The sequence below is a fragment of the Pleurodeles waltl genome, chromosome 6 (genome assembly GCF_031143425.1).
Source record: "Pleurodeles waltl isolate 20211129_DDA chromosome 6, aPleWal1.hap1.20221129, whole genome shotgun sequence".
NCBI classification, from domain to species: Eukaryota; Metazoa; Chordata; class Amphibia; order Caudata; family Salamandridae; genus Pleurodeles; species Pleurodeles waltl.
Window position 1 is genome coordinate 1,380,569,324 of NC_090445.1, and position 12,448 is coordinate 1,380,581,771.

General features: G+C 40.8%; 1 protein-coding gene across 3 annotated transcripts in view; it reads right to left on the reverse strand.

Annotated features, from left to right (window-relative positions):
* The window catches only part of LOC138300863 (coiled-coil domain-containing protein 50-like), a 671,686-nt gene that overhangs the window by 636,787 nt on the left and 22,451 nt on the right, over positions 1-12,448 (reverse strand). The window lies entirely within an intron of this gene.

Consider the following 12,448-nt stretch of genomic DNA (forward strand, 5'->3'; position numbering starts at 1 on the left):
GACCTAAACACAGTGCCCAAGCTGAGTTGATTCCCAATAGTACAGAGCAGTACGATTTATTTGTCCCTTAGGTCCTTTCGGGCTCAGTCATGGCAAGTTTGCAAAAAAAATTGCTTTCCTCCTTAGGTATCAAGAATCAATAGGGTCAACAGGGCAGTTAAAATTAGAAGCTGTCATCCGAGGAGACATAATTCAACCTGGAAGTTACAGTAACAGTCTTTCTCAGGCCCCGATGAGATCTTAAAGATGAGCTGCCAAAGTACGGAACCAGCTGTGGTCAGTTCTTCCAGGATTGATCAAAAGTCTCATCAGGGTGATGTGCCTAAATCCTGCCTGGCTCATGCTGTGCTTGATAAAAACCTTCGAGGAGAACATAAGTCTGGCAAGATGTAACTGTATATTTCCTAGGCCTCAAGGATGGGTTACAGGCTTGCACAGTGAAATGTTCATGAATACCTTGGCCTACTGGACGGGGGACGTCTATCTTATGCTGTAATCATCATAATCATTATGCACCCATAATGACAAAGGGCATTATCAAATGAGCACACTCTATGGCATACATGCAGGGGAAGTGATGGACCCCAGCAATGATGTACTGAATGGGGTTTACACAAAGAGGAATCAGAGGTCCTCACAATACCCTTACCAGCCTTTAACCGTCACTCTCCGTTGCCTGGCTTGAGTGCGTAATAGCCACCCTCTACTTAGGGGATATGCCCGGCCTAGTTAAGTATTATGATCTGTTTGTGGAAGACTTAAAATAATGGAGAATCTTTAAAGACCCTACCCGCTGTTGATGGCCAATGGAGAAAACACATGGCAGGCTAGAAAAGGAGGAGGGCCCAGATTTCCTTCCCATGCAAGACGTTTCATAACAATGTAATTAATAATCAAAACTTCCATTTCATCTAAGTAGGCACTTTCACACGTGTAGAAACCACCCTCAGCAATTACTATTGCATGCATCATGGTGAACTTAGCAAAGCAACCTGTAGCAATAGATCGGACTGAGTGGGTGGTGGTATGACTTAATACATAATTATCAAGTAGATGGATTTGTCTCTGACAAGAAACATTTGGATTAAAGAATTTCAGCTGGTATTTTGCAAGGGATGGGAAGAAGTGAAACTGTAATGTATTTTCTATATAGCACAATAGCTTCACCAGCTGTTTGAGTGCGAATTGTTCAAGGAACAATTGGACAAGGTATGCACTAGATCAAGTTCTAACATCTATGATAGCCTGCTCCATGTGATAAATAATAGATTAATTTTCAGAGAAAAAATGAAACATTTATAGAGATTAACATCAAATCAGAAATGTGTTCGCGGTATCGATCCACATTAGATACTAACAGTCCAGTGGATGTCATAAATGTGATTGTAATGTTCATTGTGCCTCCTTGAGCTCCCGAAGTGTGTGTCTACATACTTCCTGGTATAAAATTGCAGATTCAGCTATTTGTAGGACTACATGGACTACAACATTTATTCATGTGCCACGTCAAATCTGTCTGTTATGACAGGTTACCAGAAATAATTATCCAAACAATTATGCATGTTTCACTGAGATGGCAGTATGATTCTAAATACCACTTCATAACCACATGCTTATGTATTGATATTCACCCCATTCTGCTATCCATAAATTTGTTCATTGTAAGTAAACTTTGTAACTAGTAGTATCGGCGATTAAATAAGAATGTTTTCACATATCGATCAAGTGTTATCTTGAGGGACTAAACATTAGTTGGTGATCCCAGTAAACCTAAGCAGTATAACAAACGGTGGTTCCTTTGGACTTTCTCATGCTGTTATCTCGAATAGTAACCAGCGATAAGTGTTCCCCAAACTGCCTCAATCTAAAACGCACACATTATCAGTCCAGTAATTACAAAAATATTTTTGTGCTCAGATAGATCGAATTGCATAAATAAGGTGCTCTAACAAGAAAAGTGAACCAGGGTAGTGCACGGGAATGACCAGTGAAACCTTTTACAAGTGTGAGTAAAACGAGGAGCTTGGCTTCCAGTGATCAAGTAATTTATGCTTGATAATATGTCCATTCCATATAATAATCCTAATACAACCTCAGGTATTGTTAATGGCAGTCCAAGAACAAATCGATTCATGATTTTTTGACCCCATAAACGTTTTTAAGCTTTGTCTTCATCAGGACGTTGAAGGATGAACCCTCCATTTTAGGAGAAAATGTTGTTGCATGAAAGTGTTGCAAAGGAAATCATATTTTTCTAACAGTAAATAGGAGCACAAGGTCCCAGGATCCCCAAAAGGTCCAGCCTTCGCTAGCACAATTTCAGTATAATGGGTTCTCCTACACTGGGTAGAGTTTACTCAGAATTTTTGGAATATATGTTTACCCTATACATTATCAATTCCAACAAACCCAAAGTTAGATAAGTCGCAAAAGTTGTGCTTTACATTTGTAGGTTTGGAACACAGCCTTGTCATCATTGAAAAAAATGCTAGACCAGTACAAATGAATATGATATGCTTGTTTATTCACGCTAGAGGTTACAGAATACTTGAGTGAAACTACCAGCAGAAACAGAATTGGCTCAGTTCACTCTCAAGGTCTTCACTGACCAAATGCCAGTACACATAAGCACATACGTGTACACACACTCACACAAACGACTCAGAGTCCCACTGTATCAAAATAGTGGATTAGCTCAGGAAATGAAGAACAACCAAGATAAGCCAAAATAAAATGGGTCCCCTAATTAAATGCACATAGCAGTAATTTTAAAGAAGAACATTTAAATGCATAAATAAAAACAATCCTCATAAATAAATTGCAATGATTAAATCAGGGAAGTATTACCACATAATGAAACAACAAACCAAAGAATTCAGGTGCAATCAAAAATAACAAAGACTTTGTTTTCAAAATAACAGGCTGCAGTTAAAGGGCAATACATGTGAATAACAAATGATAAACTGAAAATATTCAATTATAACAGAAATTATTCCAACAAATAATGCAGTCTATATTATTATAAACAATAAGTCAACGTTTCAGCCCCACTGGTAAATTTGACCAGGGCTCTCATCAGGACAGTTTGTCAAAAGACATTTAAAGGAAAGCAACTTATAAAATACAAAAGAGATGAGAATCACCACGTGTGCATGGAAGGGAAATGTGCCAAAACAAGTATTACACTCATCAAAAAGGCTTACACAGAGTTGGGCTAAACGTTACAGGCGAGATATATCATGGACACAGAGGACTTTAGAAAATTCACAAAAATTTTTTTGCAATTAAATAAACACCAAAACCCAATTAAGCAAACAAGAAAGACATGAAAAAAGGGAGTTTAAATGACAAATTACCTTAAAGCAAGGTGAAGACTTGCACTTTATTATAGCCATCCAGGACAGTAGAAACCACTCTAAATGCAACCGCAATAAAAATAAATTAAAGTGCTATACTAAAAATCCAATTAAACAAACCCATGAAAGGGAAGTAACTCACTTATTTTATGTAGTTTGAACACAAATTAGTAGCAGGACTCACATCCACAGATGCCCGAATCCAAAACTGTATATGAAAAGAAACCTCTCCGTGGGATCAAGGCATGAAAATGTCCCAAAGGGACAAATTAATAAATGGTGTGCCCTTAGAAGTGTAGCAAACGACAAATTCCCTATGAATAAACGGGAGTTCAATACACAGGAGTTAAACCCGTAATGAAAACAAGGCAGCCAGATGCCCGAACAAGCAGAAATACATGCATATCTGACATCAGAGGAAACTCGAGAAATATGGGGGATGTAGCTCCACCACACAGAAAATAGGTGTGCACATGAACTGGGACAAGGGGACTACAGGTCCACTACACGGCAAAACAATGTAGCATCAATGGTCGAGTGTTAAGGAAATGAATAACAGAAATTATACACAGCTAAGAAAAGTGCTTATGCCTGTGTCAACAAGAATGTCCGATGGAAAAATGAAATAAGCAATCAACAGACAGCCGTGTATGTAAAGACTTAGGGGGTCATTCTGACCTTGGCGGGCGGCAAAGTCCCGCCGTCAGAATACCGCTGCGCGGTCAGAAGACCGCCGCGGTAATTCTGAGTTTCCCGCTGGGCTGGCGGGCGACCGCCAGAGGGCCGCCCGCCAGCCCAGCGGGAAACCCCCTTCCATGAGGATGCCGGCTCCGAATGGAGCCGGCGGAGTGGAAGGGGTGCGACGGGTGCAGTTGCACCCGTTGCGATTTTCAGTGTCTGCTTGGCAGACACTGAAAATCTTGGTGGGGCCCTGTTAGGGGGCCCCTGCAGTGCCCATGCCAGTGGCATGGGCACTGCAGGGGCCCCCAGGGGCCCCGCGACACCCGTTACCGCCAGCCAGGTTCTGGCGGTCAAAACCGCCAGAGCCAGGCTGGCGGTAAGGGGGTCGAAATCCCCATGGCGGCGCTGCCTGCAGCGCCGCCATGGAGGATTCCCCAGGGCAGCGGGAAACCGGCGGGACACCGCCGGTTTTCCGTTTCTGACTGCGGCGGTACCGCCGCGGTCAGAATGCCCATGGATGCACCGCCAGCCTGTTGGCGGTGCATCCGCGGTCGTGGCCTGGCGGTAGTCTACCGCCAGGGTCAGAATGACCCCTTTAGTACTTAACCAAGGGCCTTAAAGTTAAAAATAAAATATACAACCCTTGTGCAGTCAAAACAAATTTAATATAAATCACATATCAGAAATATTAACCGTAACCAGGATTAGGAAACAGACATGACCAGAAACATGATGCTAAAGTGCCAAAATGGGAACAGAAAGTATATATGAAATAACGACACGGTGATGGTAATTAATTAATTACAAACAGACCGTGCCATCAAAGCACATGACCACAATAAAGAAAGCCTATCAAGAGTGAGAGGAAAGGGAAACCAGAGGTAGATACTATATAACTCAAAGAGATGGGAAAGAAATACACCATATCAAGAGTATAGAGCCATACTTCTCCAGACAATCCCGAAAAAGGAAGAAAACAATTTATTCATAAAAAGACACGTCAAGAAAAAGCCATTGATACCAACGGAGAAATATCCCAGGTAGACCGATTTGGCCAATAAGATGGGAAATCATATTAAAACACTTAAGTAGAAACAGTCTGTACAGTTTCACTGTTGACGCTGAGACCAGTAACTGCAGAGTTAAAACTGTCTACATTCCTAAATTATTAGAATCTGAGAAACATTAGTAACTTTGCCCGTCTTCAACAGGTGTTCGATGACTTGCCATTTTAGATCTTGTGCTGAATGTCCCATTTGTTGGTAATGTTCAACCAGAGGAGTGGTAGCACTCCCACAAAGTATTCTGCTCCTGTGTTGGAGAATTCTGCAATGAATCCATTGAGTAGTCATACCAATATACGTTTTACTACATGGGCGCCAAACAGCATAGATGACATTTTGGGAGTTACAATTTGTATGACAAGAAAGAGCAAAATGCACATTTAGATGTTGAAAAAATCTATGTATTAAAGATACAGACACAAACACTGCACACTCCACACTTAAAGAAGCCCCATTATTGGATCTAAGCCCCAAATTTGAGAGATGTGAGAGGGGTGGTCTCACCAGGGCAGTCAGCCTTCACCAAAAGATCCCTCAAGTTCTTCATCTTCTGAAAGAGAACATAGGGGGTCCCACACTCTATTGTGCTCAAAATACTCCAGTTAGAAAGGACGAACGTTTTGATATTATTAATGGCTGGTGTAAATTTAGTTATAAAAGTAAGTCTCTGTGGAGAAGAAGAAACCTTTGCAGGGGACAATACATTTGCATGATACGAGAGCCAAGCTATTTTAAATGCTCTCGTCAACAATCATTTAGGGTACCCTCTCTCTAAGAGAGAGAAAATCAAGGTGCCTGACTCTTTAAAGCAATCCTTCTCCCTGGTACAGTTTTGGCAAATCCTCAGAAACTGACAGAAGGGTAAATGGTCATGTAAACTACATGGATGAAAACTGGAATACTACAGTGTAGAATTGTTTTTCAGTTGGTTTATAATAAAGAGTTGTATACAGGATACCACTGTCATGTCCAATTGTCAAATCAAGAAAATGTATCTTCTTGGTGCTAGATGTTAAAGTAATCTGAATGTGGGGGTTCCTTTCATTGAGCCATGCAAATTATTAATCTCAAGTGCGGATCTAGTCCAAATCATAACAACATCATCAATATAATCTCTCCAATATGTTATGTTGTGAAAATATGCATTGGTCTCATTAAGTAGGTTTTTTTTCTCAAAGTCAAACATATAGAAAATGGCTAAATTGGGAGCAAAATAAACCCCCATCGCTATTGCCATTATTTGAAGTCCCACAGCACCAACACACATAGACCAAATAATTTTCTTGTAATTCTCAGGTCTTGGAGGATTTCTCATTAGATCTGAGGGGTTCTACAGGTCCTGAAAAGTTCAATCAGGGGACTTGATGCATGGTGTGGAGGCTCAACTATTGTGCGGCGATTTCAATGGCTCAACACAAACCCTAACATTTTTAGAAAGATTTAAGAGGATTTAAGAGCCACAGGAGTTCCTGCTCTGTTGTCAGTGACCCAGGAGCATAAAGAGACATTTGTCTGTAACTCTCCCCTTTGAGAGTTGTGTTCAACTGCAGGAAAAGCAGACAGGACAGGGGCATGGTGACCATAACTTATTAGTATAGATTTTTTCAAATACACACATACATTTACACAGCACTGACAATTTGTACACTTTAGTTACTACTTATACTAATTTCTACACATTTTTCATACATAGTTTACATTGCAACATTATATTTATAACTTTGAGAACTTCGCATAGTTATAAGACTAGTTTGTGTGTATGAGCTTTGTAGTTTGATTTTTTTATATTTGTTTTGTCATTGTGTTTTAGAATAGTTTGTTGCTTAATGCATTATTTCATTGAGTTATTTTATATTTAATTCTACACCTGGTTTATTAAAATGCCAGATGAGGAATTAACATGGGTATTAGGGAAGCTATATGTTCATTTCCAGGAAGAAGCAGTCAGGGGAAGTCTAGGGATATTCTAATGACCTTCCTTAAAGCCAAGTCTTCCACTTCACTGGTAAAGATTTGATAATGTTGCAAAACAAATCCCTAACACAGGAGCAGATCTATGGAGCTTTGGTGTCAGAACAGCGGTGACACGACCAACTGCTCTTGGTGTTGGTGCTACTGCTGGAGGTGGATTTGCAGGCAGTGGCAATGCAGTAAGACTCTAATTTCTACAAGAGGTGCTTGGATATAGGGCATAATTATAGTGCAATGACCCTTCCACTGTGGCTCCAGCAAACCGAAGGAATTGGCGATTAAATACAAATAATACATATTGGAAGTCAAGGTGACCTTTAGCAGAATGGAGATTGATGAAGCATATAACACCCCGAAAGGCTGTTCCAAGTAGTTAGTAAATCCAAACCACCTCCTTTAGAGAGGGCTATCAAAGACTCCGTGAAAAATCTGAGAAGTTCATTCCCTTTTTTTGAGGCTAAAGTGTGAAATATTGTTTCCTACCTTTGACTAAGACAGTCATTGAAAGCTGTCACCAGATCGAGAAACGTAAGGTCTTGATTCAGATATTGGCCCAAACCGAAATGCTCACTATTGTCAAAAGCAAACCTGAGGGATTGCTCCAGAGTCATCACTGGTGCTAAAAGAACAAATCGACACATAGTATCACAATGACCTCTCCTTTATATCCATTTGCCTGCATGAGGCCACAAATACCACCCTAAAACTACTATTTGCACTTAGGATGACACTGGAACATAACCTCCATTCAAATAGTAACTGTGAATGCTGATGAATACCACCCACGGCTACAGAAATCGGAAATACCATGTGGGTTAACAACGGCTTGTTCTGTCCATTCAGGTTGTTCCCGTGTTCTTACAATACATTTTTTAAATCAAACTCAATCTCAATTACGTCATGTGGCATTATTATGCAGGTAATGAGTGCAATATCAAATGCCACAAAGTACATGATATCACACCAGCACAATCAAAATTTTGCCCAAGCCTTCACCAACACAATGGCATTAACATGTTGCAAGCACAAACTAACACACTGCATTAGTCTTCCGCTTAGAGAGCCTACCTCTGGTTCACTTATACATCTTAAAAACAACTGAACTATTATCAGGAAATAGCTTCTCTCACCATCTGTTAGACAAGTACACCCACTGCAATGCAATCCTTCTACTGTAATTCAATAACTTCCTACAAATTCCCATCCTTGGCGAGACACTTGCTCTTTACCATCAGTGAATCTTTAAACTGTATATAACTCCATCCCAAATGTAGCAAATGGATGTATTTTATTTCTGTATCATCTACAGTACACATCTGATGTCACTTTTTCTATGATCTACAGCACTTTCTACATAAGTACACAATTAAAGTGATACTCTAACTTCAATATGACAAGACAGAAGTGGTGATCTTCGGCAAGAACATCTCCCCACAAAACTCAAAATGGCAGCCGGCCGAACTCAGACTAACATCCAGCACCCATGCATGGAACCTTGGAATAATCATCAACAGAAAACTAGCGATGACCACATAAGTCAATGCCATAACTGCATCCAGGTGCAGAGGAAACCTTTCAAATGGCTTACATACTACACTAGAAAACTGGTGAACAGCTGATTGCCATATTTAACCTACTTATATGTCCCTAGAATATAGTACTCCGGGTACCCAGAGCCTGTTAGTTAAATGTCACAAGTAGGCTGCAGCACTTATTGAGCCACAACTAGAGCGGCAAAGTGAAAACACGACTCCAGGCCTGTCATTACAGCCTAGCCAGGAAGTTTTTAAACTGCCAACTTAACTTGGCAAAATAACACCCTAATCAAGCCTAAAAATTCCTTTTTTAATATATAATATTATATTATATATATATATATAAATATATATATGGCATTATTATGCAGGTAATGAGTGCAATATCACTCAATATCAATATCACTATATACACACCTTGCTGTGTGACATTAGGGACAAGTGTGTAATGTTGGGGCTGCCGGAGCCCTGCCCAGACCACTGCATATGTGCCAGTGAAAACTCACCACTGTCATTTTCACTGTGGCAAGGCTAGATTTCCCATTAGCGAAAATGTAGTTATGCTATTACACTTATAGGAGTGGGCACTTTTTTAGGAATGCCAAAAGTATACTTCAGGGTATCAAATTAATGGTTATATTAAATCCAAAATACTGCTAATGTGGGATTTAAAGTACATTTTAAAGTAAAGGTAACTACAAAGTCTCCACATCCTTGCCCAAAGCTTCTAGTAGCCATTTCTGAATAATCACAGCAGCTGTCAAATGAGACAGCCAGCTGCACTTCTGCCAGGTGTGAATGACTCAATGGGCAAGGGAACAAAGGGTCTGTTGGTGGGAAGAGGTGTGACCTCCACCTGACAGGATGGCCAGAGAGATGTGGCAATCATGGACCAGAGGGCTGTGGTTACAGAGGGCCCAGCTTCAAGAGGTCAGCCCTCGTCACAGGAAAATGTGATCCCACTTTAGCCTGTCCTCTCCTTTGTCTAGGTAGACAGGCTCTCCTAGACATGGAAACCGTTTTTTTTTTATTATATTGGACACACCTCAGGAGTGTGCCCATAGCTCTGACCCATGGAAGATAGATTCTGACATCTTGGATTTGGGCACAGAGATGAACTGTGCGATTGTTTAGTGCAAATTACCTAGGAGGTGATGCAAGAGTGGGTAGGATTCAGAATGTTATCCTCATTGGTTGGGGTGTCCTCCACTCCCACAAACTCTAAACTGGCATAAAAGTGGCAACCCTGTGTACGAGACTCAGAACAAACTAGTCTAGGAAAGAACAGAAGAAAGGACTGCATCTGCTAAATCTGTAAACCTCAGAAAAAAGGCTGCACCACAGATGACTGCATCTGCTGAGACAGGACTTCAAAGAGAGGACTGCTCCTGTTGTAAAAATCATTAACGGAGACCTCAGACACTCGATCCGTTCCATACTTGTGCAAATGATCAGAGTGGACTCCAAGAGTTAGATGGTTAGCCTCCCAGGAACACAAAAGCTAAAGAAGCCCTGCATCTGAAAGAGCCCAGCTGACTATTTCCAACTGATATTGCTCTGAAGCCCACTGGTGCATTCTGGGGTATCGAGTCCTAACATCAAAGGGGGGCCCCGACCCCCAAGGTCTTGGACCCTTGCCTGGTGCTAAAATGTACTCTTTTTCTGGAAATGAACTGCAAATTGTGAGCTTAGAGCTCAAAGATAACGGGTTTTGAAAGAGAATCAGAAGCTACCTTGCTACTCAGCTTCCTATCGTCGTCGAAGTCTCAAAGCCCCCCCCCCCCCCCCAACTTCAGATTGCACCCAATGAACAATTTTGCCAGTTTGCTGATCACTTCAAACTCCTGACGGGAACCAAGGCTCTTACCGGATTGCTGGACTTGGCCTGTTTGCTGACATCGAGGCTGGTGTCGGATCCATGCCTCCGATGACCCCAGATTATGAAGAAAAGAACCAAAAAGGTTTTTAAGTGCAAAGTTGAAAGCTTGACTGGGGCAATCACGTCTCTGCATCTGACCGGAGCTTCATAGCAGTGAACCTGAAATTTGACTTTAGCCCAGATCCTGACATTCAAGGCTCTCAGACTGACAAAACGTGATTTATCAAGTCTTTTGAAAAATCATAACTCCGGTTCCCTACATTGGATTTTTGACACTCTGTTGCCTATTTAAAGACAGAAATATTTAATATTTTTATACGTTTGTAGTGAGGCTATTATTGTGTTGTGATTTTACTTAGTTACTTTAGTACTGGGAAATGCTTTCCAGCTACCCAGGGCTGAGCTAAAGTTTACCTTAAAGTAGCCTAAATAGACCGCATGCATAATAGTAACATCATTACTTGGTGAGGTCGCACATCCAACCCAACTAATAGTCCACTGTCTCACACACTTATAAATCTTTTGAACATTAACAGCCTCAATATTAATTGTTGCATCAGAAAAAGATGTACGCGTTTATCCTAAATTATGTCTCCTTAAGTTCTCCAGTTTGTGAACTCGCTAAGTAGCAGACACTAGTGAAGCGCAAATCGGCACAAGAAATGGCTGTGTAAATGGTTCTTTAGGATCGCTATTTGCAGATTTATTGTGCTGTTCTACTACTCAACAGCAAATCATTCATTGTGATAATACATCTGCAGTGCAGTGAGGCACAAGATAACTAAAGATGCTGTTCACAAAGCTATTTACATGGATAAATTTAACTTACACATGCTAATAGCTTCTTTCATAAGCGGCAAAAGATTTGCAATTCACAGACCAATCCGTGCCAAGAATGAGTAAAGGTTTCCAATCTTCACATCCTCACCTACGTACCATAAACCAAAAATCTATTTTCCAGCCAGGAAGAATACATTTGATGGTCTTATTGCCAGCTGTCCAGGACGGTATTTCCCAAAGAGAAACTCCTAGATTGCCCGTGTCTCTCAACCAGAATTATCGAGTCCTTAAACTCCAGATCCGATTATTTCAGACCCAGGGACACACGACCTGCAGACGTGAGGTGCTGTGTGGGCTGCGGGCCGCAGCTGGCCCGACCCCGACCCACTCTCATAATTTTGCATGGGGCAAAAATCTCCCTCCAGCTGAGATATAAGAAACTCTGCCGTCAGGCAAGGCCTCCTTGTCGCTTCTCCCCACCCCCTTCATGCACAGGCGCGGGACGTAGGAGTGTGGGAGATGCGTCAGCAATCTTTATACTTGAGTTCAGAAGTTGAACAACGAATAAAGATGCCTTTAAATTTTAACTTGTTACATTTGCTGTGCTATCAAAGGCGGATGTCAAACGTCAGGCTATGACTCCAGAGAAATTGCTACTTATTCTTTTAACATGGAGACTGATGTTTACTTTTCTTTCTCCGAGTGGAAAATGAGAGTATTTGGTAAAGGGTACTAACTACCTGACAATGTTGCGGGGTACAGGAAGCGTGAAAGGAAAGGCTGCATGATGTTATTATTGTTTTAACACATAACAAATATGAAATACCTGTAGACGAATGGAACAATTTTTCAAAATATACCAACAGTTAGTAAAGCACAACTATAGCACATTATTTGTATTTATGAAGTGAGATGGAAGCAATATTTTATTAGGATCAAAACAAATAACTTAACTTTGTGATGTGCAAATGATAAACATTTGCTGAGACCTGATTCCCACACATTGTGTGCTATATGGTTTTAGCAGTATAACTATGTCTGCTATATAGTTTGATTAGTAAAACTATGTCTGTACAAATGTAGTGACCATTTCAAAGGTAATGTGCTATCTGTAAATGATAGTGCACTACCACACAATTCTTTAGCAATATATTTATGACCCTGTACTCCAAAAAGCACCAC